Here is a 21,578-nt window from a genome sequence, read left to right as displayed (position 1 = left end):
CAGTTCCCTTACTCATCCACCTGTCGCTGTGGTTTGGAGAAATGTTCCCAAAAGGCCACGCACTAGCCCATGCACTGTAGGAAAATGGAGGCTTTAGAAGTGGGGCCTGGTGGGAGGAAGTTAGGTCATTGGGACAGTGCCCTTGAAGGGCATTGTAGGACTTCTCTCTTCCTGTTTCTTTCACTAACCGGTTGCCACCAGATGAGCGCCTTCCTCCACCAAGTGCTTCTGCCATATTGTACCACGTCACTACCAGCCTGAAGGCAACTGGGCCAGCCAACCATGGACAGAAACCTCCCTCTTCCCTTAAATTGATTCTCATAGGTATTCTGTTACAGCAATGGAAAGCTGTCTAGCATATTTGCCAATGAATATTTGGGTTCTTTCCAGTTTGGAGCTCTTACAAATAACTTTTCTGTGAACATTTGTGTCTAAATGTGTACATTTGCTTTCTTTTCTCTTGAGAAAATATCTAGGAGTGAAGTGGCTGGTCTACAAAGTACATATATTGTAAATAAATTGCCGAACTTCCAAAGTTATGTTACTGTTGCAGATTACCACGAGTCCTGTGGTAACAGACTCGTTCCATACCTGTCTGTGCTTGTCAACACTTGGCTTAATCAGTCTTTGTAAAGTTTAGACATTGTCACAGGTGGGTGAAGGTATCCAATTATGGGTTTAATTTGCATTTCCCTGTGAATAATTGTGGCGGGTACCTTTGCTTGTGCTTAGCATAGCTTCTTTGGTGACGTACCCATTAAAATCCTTTGTGATTTTCAAGTTGAGTTACTTATGCTCCTATTATTGAGTTTTGAAAGGTTTTCTATAGAATGTGGGTACAAGTCCTTTCTCAGAAATCTGCTTTGTAAATAATTCTTCTGAATTTGTAGTTTTTACTTTCATTCTCTGGTGTTTTTATAAGAAGTCTGCCATCTTAATTATTATCATCCTCCCTATTTTGGGGTATCATATGAAATACAGTAACTATTTTAGTATCTTTGTGCAATAATTCTAACATCTGTAAATTCTGATCAATTGATTCTCATTTTGAGTTATTGCTTCCCACTTCTTTGTGCAACTAGGAATCTTGAATTAGATGCCTGGCATTCCTTGACATATTTTACTGGTTTCAAGATTTCCTCATTGTCTTTGGTGTTCAGAAATTTGATTATCATATGCTTTACTCTGGCTTCATGGTTCTTGTGGCTTAAAGTTTATCGAGGCTCTGACTCTGTGAGTTTATAGTTTTTGTCAAACTTGAAAAGCCCGAGACACTATTTCTTCAAATACATTTTCTTTTTCCCTTCACTATTCTATTTTTTGGGACTCTATTTACATATACCTTAGGCTACTTGAAGTTGTTCCAAGTTCACTGATTCCTTCTCATTTTTAAAACGTATTTCTCTCTGTGATCCATATTGTGAGGTCTCTGTTGCTCTGCTTCCTCACTGTTCTTTTTTTCTACAACATTGAATCTGCTCTTAATCCCTACATTTTTCAACTTCAGCATTACAGTTTTCATCTGTGGAAGTTTGATTTTGATCATATTTTATATTTTCAATATATCTATTTAATTTTTGGAATGTATGAAATGCAGTTATAATAACTGTTTTATGTCCTTGTCTGATAATTTTGACATGTGTCAATTCTATCTGACCAGTTGATCCTTATTGTTAGTGGTTGTGGTTTGCTTGTTTCCTGGTAATCGTGAATTAGATACCATTCATGAGTTTTATCTTGTTGAGAGTTGGATATTTTTGTGTTTCTATAAATCTCTAGCTTTGTTCTGAGATGCAGTTAATTTACTCCTAAACAGTTTGATCCTTTCAAGTTCTATGATCTGGTAGGTTAGTCTTAATTAAGTTTCAGCATAAGTGAATGATTTCCCACCACTGAGGCAAGACCCTCGTATATGCTTTATGAAAGGCCTGGTGAGTGGTGAGGCTTGGGGATCTGGCTGTTGTGAACCAGCACTACTCCCAGTCCTGTGTGAGCTCCTGGCGCTGTTCCTTCTTCTTATTGTGTATTTTCCCTGGCCTTTGGCAGGCTTCTCACACAAGCACTGATCAGTGCTCGGCTGAATGTTCCGGGAGACCCTGTGTAGTGGTCGAGTTCCTCTTTCCATGTAACCCTCTCCTGTCTGTATTCTGACCTAAGAGTGGGACAGTCAGCCATGTCTCTTGTACTCAGAGAGTCATCTTTGGTTTCTGCTCCTTGAAGAGACCTGGGCAGTAAGCTGGGCAGTTGTAGGCTTGCTTCATTGTGTCCTGTCTCTCAGGGATCCCTGACCTTCAGTTCCTCTTGTCCAGTGTCCAGGAATTCCTCCAACTTGACCAGAAGTGGGGGTCTCCAAAAACCAACTTTCCAAACATTTCCATTCTTTTTAGAGAGACGAGTAAGTGATATTTTAAAGATGTGAATAAAGAGAAAGGTGAAAACAGCATTTCTGTTTACATAGAGAATTTATCCTGAGGTGCAATGTTAATAGTTTGAGCTTGCCTTTAATTTGTTCTGATATTCCAATAATTATTATTTAATATACATTAAGCCTTCTAGATATGGACACCAGAGCTATATTGTATTAATCAAAATCCTGCCTTGAGGAAATTGAAATATAATGGCACAAAGGATACATAACACTGGAATTAAAAGAAAAGTGGGTGGGAGTAGCTAATGTGAAAGAATATTCGGCTGAAACTTTAACCTTTGCTTTTTGAAACACTCTTTCAATGAGACAGTGGAGCTCTAAGGTGTAATGAAATGAATGCTTATTGAGAGTTGTAGGATGAGATAGTTTCTGAACATTTCCACGATTAGAATAGAAATAGAAGGATGAGAAACACCAGATGACAACCTCCTGTTGTAGCTGGAAAAGTATTAGCTGAGTTTTAAAGGTGAGAACAGGAAGTCTTGTGAGAAAAAATAATGGATTCTTCAGTTTTACTTTCCCTGCTAGCTCCCACCTTGCCTGCCGACCCCAATTGCCCTTTTTCTCATAGGACCACGCGACCCCAAATTCTTAGTTCACCTGGTTACTGCAATGCATGTGGAGTTAGCACGTGGAAAACCGTGTGTGTTTGGAGGGGTACAATTTGATCTGGAGGCGGTAGATAACTCTGTGAGGGGTCACTTATGAGTTTATGTACGCTTTTCAGCTGTGTAAGGACTCTGTAGGTTTGATACTGTAGAACCATCTGACTCCTATTCATCTCTGACTTTCTATCACTTAGCACAGCATTACACAGAGGAAGTGACAGGTAAGTAATTGCAGGATAAATGAATAAAGGGACACTCTGGATTTTAGAAGAATTAGAACTAAAGGTAATTTTAAACTTAAGGGATCACTCTCATTTGAGACTGTATATTTCTTTAAGTGGGAGAAAAGCACTTAATTGTAAAGAAGAGCTAATTTCTTCAAGCACAAAGACTAATAAAGATTTATTGTTTTACACACTTTACTTTCTTTCCTGTCTCCTGTACCTTTCCTGCACATGCAAGTCCAGGCCCCTCTTCCCCTCACCTCCATCCCTGACCTTTGCTGGTGGCTGCTGTGACCACACCTGCATTCCCTGGGACAAAAGGTCTACCTGATTCCTCTCTTGCCCTTCTACGGTCTGTTCTGTACATAGCAGCCAGAGTGAAAAAGTGTATGTTATCACTCCCCTAGTTAAAAGATTGAATGTCTTCCCATCACACTGAAAACACATGCTAAACTCTGTCTTGATCTGTCCTACCCTATGGGTCTGCTGTGTCTGCTGCCATTTTGTCTCCTCTCTTCCCATCTCCCTGGCTCATACTGGCCTTGGTCCTCTTTAAGTTGTACCTGCTCTCCTCCTATTTGGAATGTTTTGCCACATGGTATCCCAAAGCTATCCAAATAATGGTGCTTCTAGTAGGGCTCTGCAACAGGGATTGTTTGAGGTTGATGATTGTCTGGTGAGGTTGGCATTACTGTCTGAGCCATGGATCACCAGCATCTGCACTGGTGGAATGAGTAGCTGGTGTTCATTCTTTCTCCCTTCCTGTGTAGTCACCTGTACAGTCGGTATCTTCCAGCTCAAATGAGCCTCCCTAGGTCTGTAATGTCTTACCTCCCCTCCAAGGTCAATTGCAGTCCAGATGACAGGGACAGAGCTATTACAGCTATGTTGCACACTTTGTTTTTTACTCTGATTCATTTTGTGCCATTAATATGGGCATTGCTGTTTTGTTAGAAAAACAGGGAGAAGGACATGAAAAATGACCTGAGGAGAAATGGGATCTTTCTAACAAAGAGATACATCAATGTAAGAACTTATTAAAAACATACCATTTATAATGCACAAATTGTGGTCATTGCCATGGCTGTCATTGTTATTCTGAACTGCTTCTGCAGACCTTCAAAGCAGACCAGTGTCCTCAGACAGTGTCTTTTGTCAGTGATGGATTTTTCTTTTTATGTTGCTGTGCTCTGCTTAGTTCAAAGGGCTGCACTTCTGTTCATACCTGTTTTCACCAATTTCCCTTCCATCTTGTCTTCCTAAGCTGGCTACAGGAGCTATTTTTTCCCCCAAAATAAGGCAAACAGAAATTACCTTTCTGCTTCAGGGAATTTAAAACTGCTACACAAATACTAATAAAACTGTGCCCCTGTAGAATACCCATAAGGATCAATTCTGCTTCCTATAAGAATACTTCGACACCTTGTGTTATAGTGGCTAGGTTTGCAATGCTTTTGTATAATATTCAGGAAGATGGCACCGTCTACCTTTTTAGACTTTTTATAAACCTGCATGTAGAGGTTTGTAAATATTTGGCTTCCCTTTTTTCAGAGTAGAAAAATCCACTGAGGTATCATTTGAGCCAGTTCAATCCACACACTGAAAATTGTAAGCCAATAGCCTTAGCAATCAGAAGTGGCATTGTTTAATCCGAAGGTCACATTTGCAGCAGTCACAGCATGACAGACCTGGCACGGAGTGGTGAGTGGAGGAAAGACAGGGTTTGGTAGGGAAAACTGGGTCTTTTATTGTAGCTCCGAGAACAGAGGAAGCAGCACCACCAGTGGGAGTACTTTCCCATGAAGAACACCCGAGTCACAGAGCTCAAGTCTGCAAGGCATTACATGTGATTCGCAGACTGGGAGTTGTGCACTGAAGCTGTTGTGTCCCTCCAAGATCCATATGTTGAAGCCCTAACCCCTGAGTAAGAGATGGGGCCTTCTGGCAGGTGACGAGGTGACACATAGGAGATGGAGACTTTTGGTGAGATGAAGGGTGAAAGGCAGAAATCTCATGAATGGGATTTGTGCCTTCTGAAAGAGGATCATGGAGCTTGTTTGCCCCTTCTGTCCTGAGAGGACACAGCTAGATGGTGCCATCTAAGAACCAGGGAACCAGCTCTTGCCAGACACCATATCTGCTGGCTCCTTGATGGTGAACTTCCCAACCTCCAGCACGGTGAGAAATAAATTCCTGTTGTTTATAAGATACCAAGTCTAAGGGCATTTTGTTATAGCATCCCAAACAGACCAAAGTACTATATATTTGAGTTCCCCAAAGCTTTCATTTCGGTAAAGAGTAACCAAAGACTTTGCCTTGGTGAAGTCCCCTGTCCACCTCATAAACCAATTGTAATTTGGGTTACACATTTTTAAAGGAAGAAATATAAGTTGGTAAAAATTCCTTCCGAAGAATCATGTGTTTGAAATAATGTTTTCCAAATTCCAGTTGTTTTCCTTCATTTTTACTAGGATATATTTGTGGTATGGGGGGATTCATCGTGACAATTCTGAATAAGCTTGTCTTGTATATTGGTTAGATCACCCCCACCATCTCCCCTTCCTAAATCCCTCCCCTCCACTTAGAGCAATTGCAGGAGGTTTCATTGTTCTATTTCATATAGGTATATGAAAATACAACCACATTCTAGTTTTTAAAAACATTTCTATTTCTGAGGACTCATTACTCAGATTTTCACTGATTATCTCTGAAGTACAAAAGTAAAAGATTTAGAACTTTTTCCCCTTCAGGCTTAATTAAAACAACGTAAAGCTTTATTTTGCTAGTGTCTTAAGGGTCATACAGTCCTTTCCAGAGTAGCATTTTATTCCTTGCCAAGTACTTTCTTTCATAGGTCTTTATAAAGCAAAGTAAGAAAAATAAAAGAGCATTAGTCTGACAGTATTCTACAAAGCCATGCATTTTATTTTGAATAAAATCCCCGTGAGTTTGATAATCAGGTACTTAGACTTCCAGTTCATGTCCTGTTTCTTTTTTTATTCTGTTTCTTGTTTCCTCTCACTTATTTGTTACATATTTATTTAATCTGCCACAAGGATGCTGAGTGTTTTCTCCCATCCAAATACTAACCAGGCCCGACCCTGCTTAGCTTCCAAGATCAGAGATCGGGAGCATTCAGAGTGGTCTGGCCGTAGACGAGTGTTTTCTTCTTGTCTTTCTACAGCTTCTTTTCCTCACTTCCAGGCTTGTTTATGACTTGTCAGGTGGGATATTAAGGCTGGGGATAAAAATAGGCGAGTCAAGTGTGATTTTTGTTTTCAGGGAGTTTGTTGACTACACCCTTTGCATACATGTGTGCATGGTTACTGGTGCTTGTGGTTGTGTGAGATGTCTTGTTTTTAAAATTAGAAAAATTACTTAATGTGATTGCAAAAGAAGACATAGGATAAAGAATATATGAAATCTTTTTTAATGTTTTTTTCTTAAGATGTGAAATCTTTTATGTTTTATATTATTTTTTCTTAAGATGTAAAATCTCTTTTTATGTCTTATTTTTTTTCTTAAGAATATGTGCAATCTCTCATTTAAATTGGCAAAAAGTCACATTCTCTCTTAGTAATTATTCAAAAAGGAAAATTAATTCTCTCAATTATAAATGAAATTCAAAATGAAGAAATTTAAAAGTTTTCTTTGAATATGTTTTCTGTATCTAAAATATGGCCAGATGTTTAGTCTTAAATTTAGTCACTTAGCATCCTCACGAGACAAAGGATCTTTGTGTGCAGCAGAGCACAGTGAGATGGGGAAAAATGCTATCAGCATCTGTGATCATGAAATATTCTTTTGTTCACTCATCTAACTTTAACCCTTGAGATGCTATGTGCTGTGCTGGGTAGGATGCAGTCCTTAACACCCGGGTGTTCATAGTTGAGGAAGCATGACCCTGGAAGTAGATGTTCCCATAGGGACACTCGGAGTGAATCTCAGTGGAGTTTCCCGCAGCTGCGGAGAGGCATGGGTCTCCCAATGGAAGAAGAGCGCTGTAGGCTAAGTTACACGAATATCAGCTTCCCAGTGAAAACACTGGATGCCGGAAACCAACGGCACACAACATTAAAAAATCTGACAAGAAGTTGATTTCAACCTAGTATTTTGTACCTAGCCAGATGGTCGTTCCACACAGAGCGTGAAACATTTTCAGACATGCGACATCTTCAGCCTCTTCTTCAGGAAGAGTCCTCTTTCCACATGGTCTTTGTTAAGAAACTGACTTGAGGGAGTGAACTGAACAGAAGGGTCTGATTCTGGGAATCTGAGGAATCAGCTAAGCAGAGGAATGCAGCTTAGTCTCCGAACTGCCTGCAGTGATCACTAAGACAGATGTCGAGTGATTCGTGACTTGTTCTGCATTGCTCTAATCTGAACGGTGCAAATGGCTCAGTGCTGTGTCAGCATTTCCTCCAGCAGAGAGGGAGGGGATGGACCTCCTTTTGAGTGCGTGATCTGAACGTTGCTCACATTACATCTGCTCACATCTTGTTGGCCAGAACTTTGTCACACCTAGAGCAGGGAAGCTTAGTCTCCTGACCCCGTGCTCTAAACTATTTCACTACTCCACCTGCTTGTGAATATTTTTTACGAAGTATTTACCGTGGACCAGACACGTTGACGTGTTCTTAAATTGTCTTATTTTATCTGCAAAAACAATTATATGTGGCCTTATTCTTATTTGGTAAATAAAAAATTAGGGACATAGGAAGTTTAAATAGTGTCCCCAGAGGCACACAGGTAGTAAGGAGAAGGTCTAGAGCTCACATGTGACTGACTTTAGCGTTCATGATCTTCACCGCTAAGCCATTCTGCTGTCTTCACCGTCGTCAGTGCACGTGGTGAGTTCTGGCTCTTGACCTCCATGGTAGTGCTCCTGGTGACCTAGCTGAGGACCCACCACCTAGTTGTCCTTACTGTGGCCTTCTCCATGGATGTGAAGAGACAGTGCTTCAAGAGCTCCTCCCAGTAAGGAGCTTCTGTACAGGAGGTGGACAGTTGAGCTGGGAGGGGTCCCCAGGCTGTCTGGGCTGCAGTTGAGCTTCACTCTCCAGACAGGAGAGTGCTAAACTTTTTCTAGTCCGTTCGTCTGCTTTGTATTTAGAGACAAATTATTTCCCAAACTGGGGCGTTCTTTCATTAATGTTCGTTCTTTAAATTTTGTTACCGTTTTGCAACCTTTTCTGTTTTCATGGGTCTTTTGTTTGGAACACAAAAGAAGGTGAATCATGCCCAACTTCAAAACTGACCCAGGGCCAGTCTGTGCACTACTGAGGGGGGACAGCAGAGCAATGACTGCTTTATATTTCCAGCAGGTCAGAGTAGACACGGCTGGACATCACGGAGGGAATTCGTTTTTAAGGTAAAGAATATAATTGCAAACTATTCAGCAGGTGCTTTCTCAGAGCACTAATGTTCGTCTGAGGAATATGGTTGTGTATGCATTTGTATATGTAGGTAGACACGTTTGTAAACAGGTGGGAAAATAAAACGGGCGGTTGATACTTCCTCGGTGGGAACATTTCGAAGGGCACCAGTCCTGCGGTGTTCTTTCTGTCCTGGAGGACTTTGGAGTATCAAGGTCATTCCTTATTCTCACACGTTGTCTTCAGATGTGGAATGACCTGACTGTATAGAGGAAGTCCTTCAAGACGATGGGATTCTAGAGTTAATCTGTATTGGGTAAATACACAGTTTGGGAGAAATAGACGCATCTTTATCTATTACCTGTAGACCAATTATGAACGATCAAGTACCCTCCTGCCAGGTAGGCCTGTGGCCACATGAGAGGTCAGGAGGGATGGCAGGGAAAGAAGGTGGTAGAAAATGGCAGAGCTGAGGACAACACAGGAAGGGTGTGAGTGGGATGTGGTCATGCAAGTCACCTTGGAAGGCTTACTTCTCTGGATGGAAGCATCTTTTGGATTATAAGCAAAGTCATGTTTGCTACACAATTTCAGGTTTTGCTCATGTCCGATTCTCTTTCATTCCTCCACCCCTTGAGTAGAGCTGACTTGCGCCATTTCTGCTCTGCAGAGACAAGAAAGGAACATCTTGAATTTCAGGGGCCTTAGAGGCAGTGGGGGAGACCCTGATTGTGAGACCACAGAACCAGCAAGACAGGAAGAACTCGCAGGAAACACACCTCTCCTCTCCCCACTGTTGGTGGGGTACGTTGAGGCATAAAAGGCTTGTTTATTTGTATGTTTTCAGCAGAGATGATTTGTATGGCAGTCTCCTGGTGGGACTGCCACAAAGCCTTGCCTTGGTAAAACCTTACTTTTCTGTATTTTCTGGAGGGACATTTGTACACAGAATTCATTTCTACCTGTCCTTTAACAAGTGCAATTTTGGTTAACACTCAATATGCTTAGATTAGCATTTATTCTGCAATTCAAGGAGCAATGTACAGGCCTGGGGAAGAGTTTGTTTTCAGCAGTGCAGGCTGTGGGGCATGTGTGAATTCTTCCTTCTTTCTGGATGGTACTACTTCAGATTCATTTTACCATTTTTCCTGTTTTTGTTTTATTTTATTTGTTTTTTTTCTCAAAACCATCCAGCAAGGGACAGCTTCTGTCTGAAATGTGCTACCCTCCTGACGATGTTAGTTTACCCTTCCAGATTTTCTGGCACCAGACTGCAGAAGACATTTGCTCTCTTCTCAAAGCCCTTGGGTCCCACTGAGAACCTGTTCTCTGGGATGACCTCGCTTGGGTGCTGCTGTCAGAAGTGTAGTGTGGCTCCATTGAAAGTGAGTTTGCTCTTTTCCTGCTGTAATAGCGACACAGGAGTGAGGTAATGAAAATCTGAAGAATTATCTTGTCCTCCTTTTCCATATTCCAAGTCAAGAAATCTCTGGGTCTTGATTACATACTCTCTCCTCTACTCTTAGGGTCCAAATTGTAGTTTGAAAGAGTGTGTCTGTTGACATGACCAGAATCCTGGAAGCCCCTGCCTTGTTGAAAGAGAACAGGTGTTCTTCTGACTGGGGAAATCCAACTGTGCAGTGCAAAGACCCCGCTTTCTTCTAGCACATCTGAGCCTCGTATGGGAGGTGACACATTACAGGCACCGCTGTGCAGCCTTTCCAGGTCAGCAGCTCCTCTGGGAAATGTGTGGTGAATTGTTCCGGTTTGAATCTATTGCACAGTCTGCTCTGAGTACGGAACAGTGTATCCACACGGACAGCTGGAGTTTGATTGTCACTTGCCTTCAGAGTTATCCTAAGATAAGTTTTTTGGATTTTGCAGGCATGGAGAATACAGAGGTGATTGCATTTCCCCTTAGTCACCTAGTTTGGATCTTGTGTAGCTGAGTTATGGAGTATAGCACGGGTGTACAGAGAAGCTATCTTCAGAATGATCCCATTGTAAAGAGGTATATTTCTAGTTTGAAGGCCAATTAAGAATCAGAATAGCTGAGTGCTGGTGACTTATGCCTATAAACGTAGCTCCTAGGGAGGCAGAAATCAGGAGGATGAAGGTTCGAAGCCAGCCCTGGGTAAATACTTCACAAGGCCCTATTTTGAAAATATGCAGTACAAAACAGGGCTGGTAGAGTGGCTCAAGTGGTAAGAGCATCTGCCTAGCAAGTGCAAGGCTTTGAGTTCAAAACCCAGTGCCACCAAAAAAAAAAAATACCCAACACAAAAAAGAACTGGTGGAGTGGCAAGTGGTAGAATGTCTGCCTAGCAAGCACTTATGAAGCCTTATGTTCAAACCCCAGTACTGGAAAAAAAAAATTAAAAAAGTAAAAAAAAAAGAAGAATGATCAACTAAGAGCACACAGGTGAGTTCGTGGGGCCCTTTTGGTCTCTCCATGGCAGGGCACCATAATGAGTCATTTTCATTTCAACAAAGTTCAACAGAGGTAGGGGAAACTTTGTTCCATACCGTCATTCGGGAATCCAGGCTTCTTTCCTATTGGCTAGTGTCTTTAAATATGACCTTCAATCTTGGGGATATAACCCAAAAGACTGTTACTCCAGAGGCACCTGCACATCCATGTTTATTGCGGCACTATTCACAATAGCCAAGTTATGGAAACAGCCAAGATGCCCCACTACTGATGGATGGATTAAGAAAATGTGGTATCTATACACAATGGAATTCTATGCAGCCATGAAGAAGAACGAAATGTTATCATTCGCTGGTAAATGGATGGAATTGGAGAACATCATTCTGAGTGAGGTTAGCCTGGCCCAAAAGACCAAAAATCGTATGTTCTCCCTCATATGTGGACATTAGATCAAGGGCAAACACAACAAGAGGATTGGACTATGAGCACGTGATAAAAGCGAGAGCACACAAGGGAGGGGTGAGGATAGGTAAGACACCTAAAAAATTAGCTAGCATTTGTTTCCCTTAACGCAGAGAAACTAAAGCAGATACCTTAAAGCAACTGAGGCCATTAGGAGAAGGGGACCAGGAACTAGAGAAAAGGTTAGATCAAAAAAAATTAACCTAGAAGGTAACACCCACGCACAGGAAATCAATGTGAGTCAATGCCCTGTATAGCTTTCCTTATCTCAACCAGCAAAAACCCTTGTTCCTTCCTATTATGGCTTATACTCTCTCTACAACAAAATTAGAAATAAGGGCAAAATAGTTTCTGCTGGGTATTGGGCGGGGAGAGGGAGGGGGCGGAGTGGGTGGTAAGGGAGGGGGTGGGGGCAGGGGGGAGAAATGAACCAAGCCTTGTATGCACATATGAATACTAAAAGAAAAAAAAAAGATTATTGCATAATGGAGAGGGAAGTGAAGAGAAAGAGAAGACAGAGAGAGAGAGAGAGAGAGAGAGAGAGAGAGAGAGAGAGAGAGAGAGAGAGAGAGAATGGACTGAAGAATTTTTCCAGTAGTGGGTTAGATGGCATTTTTCCCCCAATTGTGAGTCGTGTGTGTGTGTGTGTGTGTGTGTGTGTGTATTAGCAACTCAAATCTGCCATCAAAACAGCTGTAGATGCAACTTTGTTTCAATAAAACTTTATTTACAAAAGCACACTGTGGACCATATTTAGCTACCAGCTGTAGTTTGTTGACCCCTGATGTAGCCTTGGGTATGATGCATTTATGATTCAGGCACAGGGAGTAGCATCTGTTTCTTCTGCTCATTCTGATGGTCAGGAATGAGTACCATCACACACACTAACTGCAAGGTTGCTGAAAATGAAGTGCAATTGGATGCCCAGGAAGAAAAGGATATTATGGACCCCAGGAGTCTCTGCCACTTTTCAACAGCTTAATATGGATTGGCTCTTCCAGCAAAACCAGAAGTGTCTGATGACTCATCTTTGATGATGTTTGGTAATTTAAAGTGACACTATTTTATGTTGTGGTTTTTGTTTGAAACCTACCACAATGACAGAAGCTTCAAAAAGAGTCATTCTACAAAGGTCACTAAGAATCTCTGCTTTCGTGGTCTCGGTCTGATGTTTCACTGAGTGGGAGTGAAGTTGTTTGTGTTATGGAAAAGTAGTCAGGGGCCACCTCATTCCTAGTTGGGGGGAAGACCACTGAGCAACCATCTTACCTATGGCTATTTGGGTAGGGTTGGAAGATCCCTAATAATAATAGGTAAGCCCCTAAAGACAAAGAATATTTTATTTCTCTGAAAAGAACGTTCTTTTCTGATCTTTCTTGTACTCAGACCATTTCCTATAGAGCAGCTAATAATAAGTGTTTTGAATTTAATAAGCTTATGGTCATATGAGGTAGAAGACAGGTGAAGGACCTCCCAATGATTTTCAAGTGCAATCTTACTCTATCGCAAGCCATTAGTGGTATATCTTATATTTTATTAATGTGCTCTTTCCTTTTGCCTTTCTGAGTACCAGATCCTCAAGGCCAAGTTGTCTCGATGATCAGTGTAATGTTTGTTGCAGAGAGACTGGAAAGAGAGAAGCAATGTAACAGTAGGCTTTTAACAAGTGAAATGAAATTCTTCAGTGGGTCTTGAGATTTAAGTTTTATTAGAAAATTTTATCTCTTGTTACAAAATATGTTACAACCAAATATGAAATACTCACATGGATAGAATTCTCAGTTTTACAGTTGTCATAATTTTAACAGTTGTATAGTTTTAACAATGTCGCTGTTTAATGTATTTCATCAGATAGGAAAGCCACAAGTCTTGTTGCTTGATTTTGGGAAGGTAAGGATTAGGAAACTTTTTTTCGGAGTAGAATTTAGAGGTATCGGTAGAACAGAAGCATGGGAAAAGGTGGAAGTTGGTTGGACGTGTGCCTCACTTTCCCTAGTTGAGTTTTTCTGTTCAGACTCTGGAGAGTTCACCTTTTAAAGCTTATATTTTCCAGTTTTCTCTGGTTTTTCTGTAGCATAGGTAGACATGCAGGTAGCTGAGACTTTAGCTGAGAAATGTCCTAGGGAAAAAAGGCTACAGAGTGGGTCACTGAGCTGAGAACAAGTGGGAGTCCAGTTCAGACCTCCAAGGAGTCCACAGCACCAGAGTGGCTGAGGGGAGGCTGGGTCTCCAGGGAACCCCCAGCCCTGACCAGTCAAGAAACACAGGCCACAGCTGAAACCTGTTGTCAACTTCATCTTCAAGCCACAGAAGGACTGACCAACCATCTTCAGAGAGATGGGAACGGTCTCCTGAAAGTGGAGGGATCAGATGGAGGTGATGTAAAAACTCAGTATGGACCTGGAGAACACATCTAGACCCAAAGCCAAGGTGTCCATGTCCTCATTCACTGCCCCTCCCAGTCACCTAGGAGCAAACTTGAGGAAAGAAATGAAGGAGGGGAACTCCTTTGAGAAACCACTTCAAAAACTGAGAAACATCTCCAGATACTGTTGAAATTATAGGGTCAGACGTCAAATAAGCAGATTGGACATTTAAGTAATTTTTTTTATGCTAACCATTCTGGGGTGATGGCAAATCAAGAAATTACATTATCTCTGTACATCTGAATTGATTTGTGAGGTGAGTATTTGCTTTTCTGCTACACTGGTTAAGACAATAAAATTATAAGAAAATTTAAAAGAAAACCATGTAAAGATCATATTGCATTTGAACTCTCAGTTAATTGAAAAATATTTGTATTATCCAAACATATATATATTTACATCCACTTATCCTAACACAATCAATTATAAGTTAAAAACATCACCTTCTCTTAATACTTGGCAGGGATGAAAATTGTGTGTTTTCCAAGCTATGTAAAATATACTTTATAGCTGACTTTATTATATACACATAGAAGTTTTAATTTAACTCAAAAAGGTAAATATGTCTTTATACATGTACATATATATGTGGATATATGCATATATACATATAAATATAGTTAGGAAAGTTGCATTCTTTTTATGTTATTGATAGAGCCACAGAAAAAGGCAAATCACTGAGCATTTGCCTGTGGTTGCCATCAACCAAAGTCACACACCAGTTGCCACTCTTATGCTCCCTGCCTATTCTGTTATTACTTTGTGCCCAAGGTGGAAATTTATCAGAAATAAATTCAATAAATATTAAAGAGAGAATCAGCCTCATAAGGGGCCAGTATTTTTCCACTTGTTTATAAAGGAATATTTCATTCATTTCTTGCTCTACTCCTCCAAGGTAGAATGGAAACAGAGTCAGTGTAAGGTTTCTCACCACCCACCCTGTCCTGCCCTTCGTCTTCTTGCATGAGTTTGACTTTGATGGGCCTCTTCGTTTGGCAAGGCATGAAGCCAGCTAAGCCTCCAGGATGAAGGTGGCCATTTCAGATGAGGCTCTTGCTTGGCAGGTTTCCAGAGCTGCATTAAAGGATCAGGAGCTGGGGCCCTTGCAATGGCTCTAGGCAGCTGTGCCATCAGGCGGGCAGCCTGGCACTGCCTCCCTTCTGGCTCCTACCTCCAGCCACTGTAGATTGTAATTCAATAGAGTTCAAATCCTTAGCTGCCTCGAGCAGCCAGGCAGCATGCCCAGAGGCCCTTTCAAATCAGGGATTTTGCAGTTATTTTAATCCACGAGAGATGCCAGCATTTTTGTGCCTCACAAAGACAAGCAAAACTGTATAAACACAGAGCTGGTAAGATACAAAGTTGAACCACATTCTCTTATAGAGGCAAAAAAAAAATGAGAGCAAGTTCACATGTATGGTTCATTGTGTTAATCTGTTCTCTATTTTCACAGCCTGGGGACAGATTCAGGTAGGAAATGATACAGAAAATAAGTGGTGGGTGAGAGTATGTGCAAACACACACCATTTCATGTCTGCAGCCAGCACCAGCAGGCCACATGACTGTTAGTCAACAGAGTAGCTATTGGTCACTTTCTTTCCCATTGGAAGAGACTGATTATTCAACCATTGATGGTTACTGTGACTTAACTTTCTCACAGCATCCAGATTTATCTTAGTACTAGTTATGCAAATATAAGGACCACACAGCCAAGGAAGAGCAGTACAGCTTGGTGGCTACACCAGCTTAACATCTATTCTTCCACTGACTACCCAGGAGAATTTGGGCACATTTGTACCCTTCTTGGCTGTCTGAGATGAAAAAATGGTGATGGTACCTGAAAGAAGAAGGAATGAGTAAATTAATGGGAAGAGCATAAGGCACTGTCTGGCATGGTAGATGCTCTTCAAAGTGCAGTGTATAGACCTGCTTCAAGGGCATCACCCAGGAGTTCTTGAAATGCAGGTTTCTTAGTCCTGTCCCTGACTGGTTTTATCAGAATCTTAATTTCAATAAAATTCTCCCTGGCAGGTAATATTTGAGAAGTACTGCTATGTAAGTGTTGGTGGTGTTATTTCAGGATGACTTTAGCCAGCTCACTGGTCAAGGCACCCCTGTTGAGTTGCCCCTTCTTATCAGGCTCTGATCCCAATGAAGAGACTTCATCCTCTCTGACCCTGGTTTCTGATTATCCTGACATGGACAGCTAGCAGACTGTGCTCTTGGGGGACCTATTTTCTGTATCCTCCATTCTGTATCCTGATCTGAAATACTTACTTGCATGTAGATCCTGCTACTTCTGCTCAGCTGTCTGATTTTATCCCAAATCTCCATTCGTGTTCTAGTTTATCAATATTATTGGTCATTTTAGATTATACATTACATCTTGAGGCCTTAGTGTCAGTCCCTAAGCAAGGCAGGTACTTTACAGGGAAAACTCCTGTATTATATTAAAGTGTCCTTTCCTTTTGTTTCAGCTAAAGTTTTTGGAGAAAACTGAGCGTGGTTTGATGTGTTCCTGTTCATCATTTTTTTTATGCTAGTTGAGCATACCCCAGAGTGTTTCTGTCCTCCATTTTAACCTTTTGAACACATGTGAGCTAAGAATGATCCAAATATGTCTGTTGTCTTTCCTTCTTGAACTAAAATGAGCGTTCTCAGGAAGGTGTATTCCGTAACTGAGCATGCTTACAGTGTGTTTACCCCTGTTCTTAAATGAATGTATATAGGCTCCTGGAATAGAATTTCCAGGCTGTCTTTGTTTGGGCATGACATTGCTTTGGAAATAACTCCTGTGCAGTCTTTTCTTGTTGCAGGTAATAAAAAATCTTTCTCTGCTCTTCTATTTCTCGGTCCTGATTGTTTTGGGCTTTGATCTCACCAAGATGCAAAGCCATTGTGTTCAGTTCATTCTTAGTTCAGCTGCAAGGTTCCATGCTCATTTACTCTTCCTGAACAAAACAAGAATAATATTAAGAGAAATGAAAAAGGTAGATTCTTTAATGTGTCCCTCCAAGGCTCCGCATTGCACAGAAACATTTGATTTTTGTGCTTCTCTCCAAGAGGCAATTTTCTAACAGAGATTTTATTTATAGCAGGAAAGAGAGCTCAGCCTTTAAAGAATCAAAGGTCACAAAGCAAAATTTTCTCTATTTATGGGATGGGTGTGACATTTGGACCTCATTGCAGCCAATATACTTCTGGCTTTAGGGAAGAGTTCATTGCCACACCTGCTTGCTTTATTTCACATCAAATGGTCTTTAGTTAAGAGGTTTGGAAACAGAGACCTTTGGTAGGCATTCATTCCAAGCTTATCACAATTCCATGATGCTTGGCCAATAATGCAATAAGAATGGATGGTACCAGGATGCCAGGGCCCGTGGTGTGTGGTGAAGTGGAGGGACATAATTGCACGTGAAATGGGCAGAAGGAAAGCTTCAAGGGCATGCTGGCACCCAACTTACAGCAGCAGAGCAGCCCTGCAGAGAGCCTGGCGTTCACAGGAATAAGCCTTGAATTGTGTCATGGATCAAATTGGAAAAGGAGAAAGGGTGGTTATTTGTAAATTGTGAGATTAATGTGACTCACAAACCACTTCAATCATTGACGTCCAAGCTGCTTGGGAGGACTGCTTAGCCTTCCACAATTACACGCCACTGTGCAAGCAGCTGAGGGACAAAAAAACCCCATAAAACCTCAGTTCTTCCCTTCAGAGTACTTGCAGTATGCATGAAGAGAAAATCTGTTAGAGGGTGAGTTGATGGATGGTTCTACAAAAGTAACAGACGAGACCTTACTAATGTCTAGTCTAGAAGGGTCAGCTAGCATTAGGGATGTGTGCTGTGTGCACATTGATGCTTTACCTTTGACTTGTGCAGAGTTCCCTACCCAATCCCTGACAACCACGGGCCACCCTGCAGAGCCAGGGCTTTACTGCGTGACAGTACAGAACAAAAGGTGCTCTGCCTACAGGCATGTGATAGAATATGCTGGCTTAGCTCTTTCCTCAAAATTCACCAGTTGGAAGTCATTCATCCTTCCTGGAAATAAATTCTCTCTCCATCTGTCCACTTGACATCATTCCGCAGAGTTTATTCTGTTTTCAGTCCTCTCTGTTAGTTGATATTTGTGCAAGAAACCAAGTGAACCAGCATCACCACCCTTGTCAGTTTCTTCCCTTTCCTCCTTTCCTCTCCTCCTCTTCCTTCTTTCTTGATAGTATTGGAGTTTGAACAGGGCCTCATGCTTGAGCCATGTCCTCTATCCCTTGAGCCATGTCCCCAGCCTTTTTGCTTTACTTTTTGGATAGGGTCTCATTTTTTTCAGGGACTGGCATCAGACTTTGATCCTTCTATCTATGCACCCTGTGTAGATGGGATTACATGCATGGGCTGCCATTCTTGACCCTTATTGTTTAATTGAATATATATTATATATATATATATGTATGTATAGTTTTTTTCTTCTTGATACTCTAGTTTTGATATAATATTATAGCTATAAAAATACAGTTTTAGAATAAAGATTGTCTTGCTTAAAAATCGTGACTTCTTTCCCTGACCACAAATGTTTTACATTCTGAGGCTTCACTGGTTGTTATCTTGAGGGACCACTGTAGATAATTTTCTGGAGAGCCTTTCCATCAGCCTGAGTGAGATCTGCTAAGGGAACTCCATAAGAGAGGCGCAAGAGAAGGGAGAGCTGCTGTGCTGACTGTGGTGTGTAAGGCAGATCTGATTTACTCCCTACAGCCTCATTCCAGCAAAGAGCAGATGTCATATGGAGATATTTCACATACACATAAAGGAAATCTGCACAACAATGTGAAGCACTTAGATATTTAAGAGGGCTATCTTGGGAGATTGTGGATTTCTTATTTCTAGAAATGATAAGTTTTCCTTTTTTAAGGTTTTTAAAATCATTAGATGGCATCAGAAGCTCCTAAAGCCTATTTTAAAGCCAGCAGCCTCATTGGCTGTATAAGATTAACTTCAGGGTCTGTAAAATCCAGATTCCTGGATATAAATTCTGACTCAGGAGCTTTGACAGACTCTATAATGAGCTTGTCATTGGTTGTAATGAAGTGTGCCAGGAATGAGCTTGTGTTGGGGGTAACAGGGTTTACAACATGCTACACGACATTTGAGAGAACAACAGAAGCAAGAAGTTCTTTTTGACCTCCCACTGATGTCCCCAAACAGGTCCTAAAACCTAGAGGGTCACCGTCTGCCCTTCTCCCTGAAAACTCTGATGTGCCAGGTGTGCTACTCTTCCCAGAAGAGAGGAATGAAGACACAGAAATGCAAAGAAGAATCTGAACCAGTGGTCTTGCTAAGTTCCCTGAAGTTATCACCATTAAATATGGTCTCCTTTGTCCAACCATAATTCTACACAGCTGTCTACTCGCTATCAAACCACAGCATAAACGTACCAGTTTCTCTATTACTTTAGGTCTGCATTTCTAAGGGCTCCTGTGTTATGTAAAACTTAAATAAATTTGTATGCTCTTCTTTTTGTTAATCTGTCTTTTATTATAGGTGCTTCTTCCACAAACCTTGTGATGGATGAGAAAAAGGTACCACCTTTCCTCTCCTTGTAGGTGTCCCCAGGTCAGCCCTCAGCTCTGGGATTCACTAGAAGGACTCACAGCTCAGGAAAGTTGCTGTGCTTGCTGTGTATCTTGGAGGGATATACCTCAGCACTGGTGAAAGGGCACAGTCTCCTCTCCGTGGAGTTGCACAAGGTTGCAAAGAGGAGACCACAATGTGGGAAGTATTGCCAATCAGGTCAGCTCTCCCAGGCCTTGACTGTCTGGGCTTTTTATTAGGGTTAGTCACATAGGCATTCAGCACCTCAGTGATTGACCTTAGCTATTCTGCCTCTAGCTCCCCAGAGGTGAAAAGTATATAGCCTAGCCCCCCCTTCCCTCTCCCCCCAGCCCCCTTCCCTCTCCCCCCAGCCCCCCTTCCCTTCCACCCTCCTTCACTTCCAGGCAGAATCTTTTCTGCCCTTATCTCTAATTTTGTTGAAGAGAAAGTATAAGCAATAATAAGAGAGACAAAGCGTTTTTGCTACTTGAGATAAGGATAGCTATGCAGAGAGATTCCTAGCATTGCTTCCATGTACAAATGTGTTATATCATCAAGTACTAAAGGCCCAGAGGTCATTTCTTAGGAGCTGGTCAACAGCCTCTCCTTATTTTAAAAGTGCAGAGTTTGAACATCTAGACTTGCTGGATTAACCTTTCCCTGCCCACGGCTACAGGTGTAGCGTGAGCTATGTATCTCTTTGGTCCACTATACCAGGACAGGTGCCTCAGCCAGGAGTGGCCTGTTTGGGAATTCCACAAGGTTTGATGCTGGTGGTTTAAGGGAAACATTGAAAACTACTAGTAGAAATTTAAATTGCTCTCTCTGTGATAACAATAATCGAGGAACTTGGAAACTTTGGGAGTGGGTGATTGTTCAGGGTTTCAGACTGTTTGTTCTGTGATTTTTGGAGATACAGTTCCTTGCTTGAGAGTCCTTTCCTTTCTCTGAATACTTATTTGATTAAGGTTAGTTTCTGGTCAAAGATAATTTTATTTTGGAGAAGTGTTAGTAACAAATGCTGTGATCCCTTGTAGATAAGAAATAAATGTAAAAAGAAAGGATGGCAACTACATTTCCAGCAGTTTAGAGGGACTGGGTTGAAGGTGGTTCTCTGACAGCATTTGCAAAGACCTTACCACAAGACTCTTGTCACTGAAAAATAGGCTGATGAAGGAATATGTAACAAACCATTGAACAATGGTGTTTCTAGTTTGTGGGTTTCTATTTTGTGGGAAGTTTAGTACATTATCTATCTTTCTAGGTCCCAGTTATTTCACTACTTAGCTGGGATTAGAAGAAACTGTCTTTGCATGATGTTAGTGGTAAATATAAAGAAGAGTTTTTGAGACATTGACAAATGTCAAAGTTATATAATTACCTGATTAAAATTTTGTAGTCCTTAGAGTTAGCATCTAACTGATGATCTGCTCAGATAAGTTAACTGCATTCTAGATAAGAATTTGCATTTGTTGCAAGCTCTCTTTGCAGTTTGCCACCAGCTGGCTCTTACTGATTTTGTTCTCTACATATTACTGTACTCTCTTTTGGTTTCTAAGATGTCTCTCTCTCCTAGGCCAGTCTCTCTTCTTTGTTAGAGTCTCATTCTCCTTGTTTTCAATCCTTACATTTGCCTGTCCCTTAAATATAGCTGTGCCCAAACTGTGTCAATGAGGTTTTATTCTTAGTGCCTTATCTTTTTCTTTTATGTTTATTCCTACAGGAATATAATTAAATAACATATTTATTGGGTGCCTACTATATGCCAGACTGAGCAAGGCAGTAGGAGGTAACAGGCAAAGAAAGATAATATGCTACAAATTTGACCATCACATACTTTGCTCTCTCCTCTGCAGTCCCAACCCCAAATTGTGTGCTAAGACCTTCTGCTTAGAATTCCTGTCAACACAGGAAAATACTCATCCCATTATCCTTCCTATAAACCTACTCTTTCCCCCGTGTTCCCTTCCCTGTCACATGGCCCTATCCCAAGCCTAAGTATTGGGAAGTTTGTCACTCTCTCTGTGTCTGCCCAG

Source organism: Castor canadensis, chromosome 8 (assembly GCF_047511655.1).
Source record: "Castor canadensis chromosome 8, mCasCan1.hap1v2, whole genome shotgun sequence".
Lineage (NCBI taxonomy): Eukaryota > Metazoa > Chordata > Mammalia > Rodentia > Castoridae > Castor > Castor canadensis.
The sequence above is the reverse complement of the archived record's forward strand: the minus strand, read 5'-3'. Positions refer to the sequence as shown.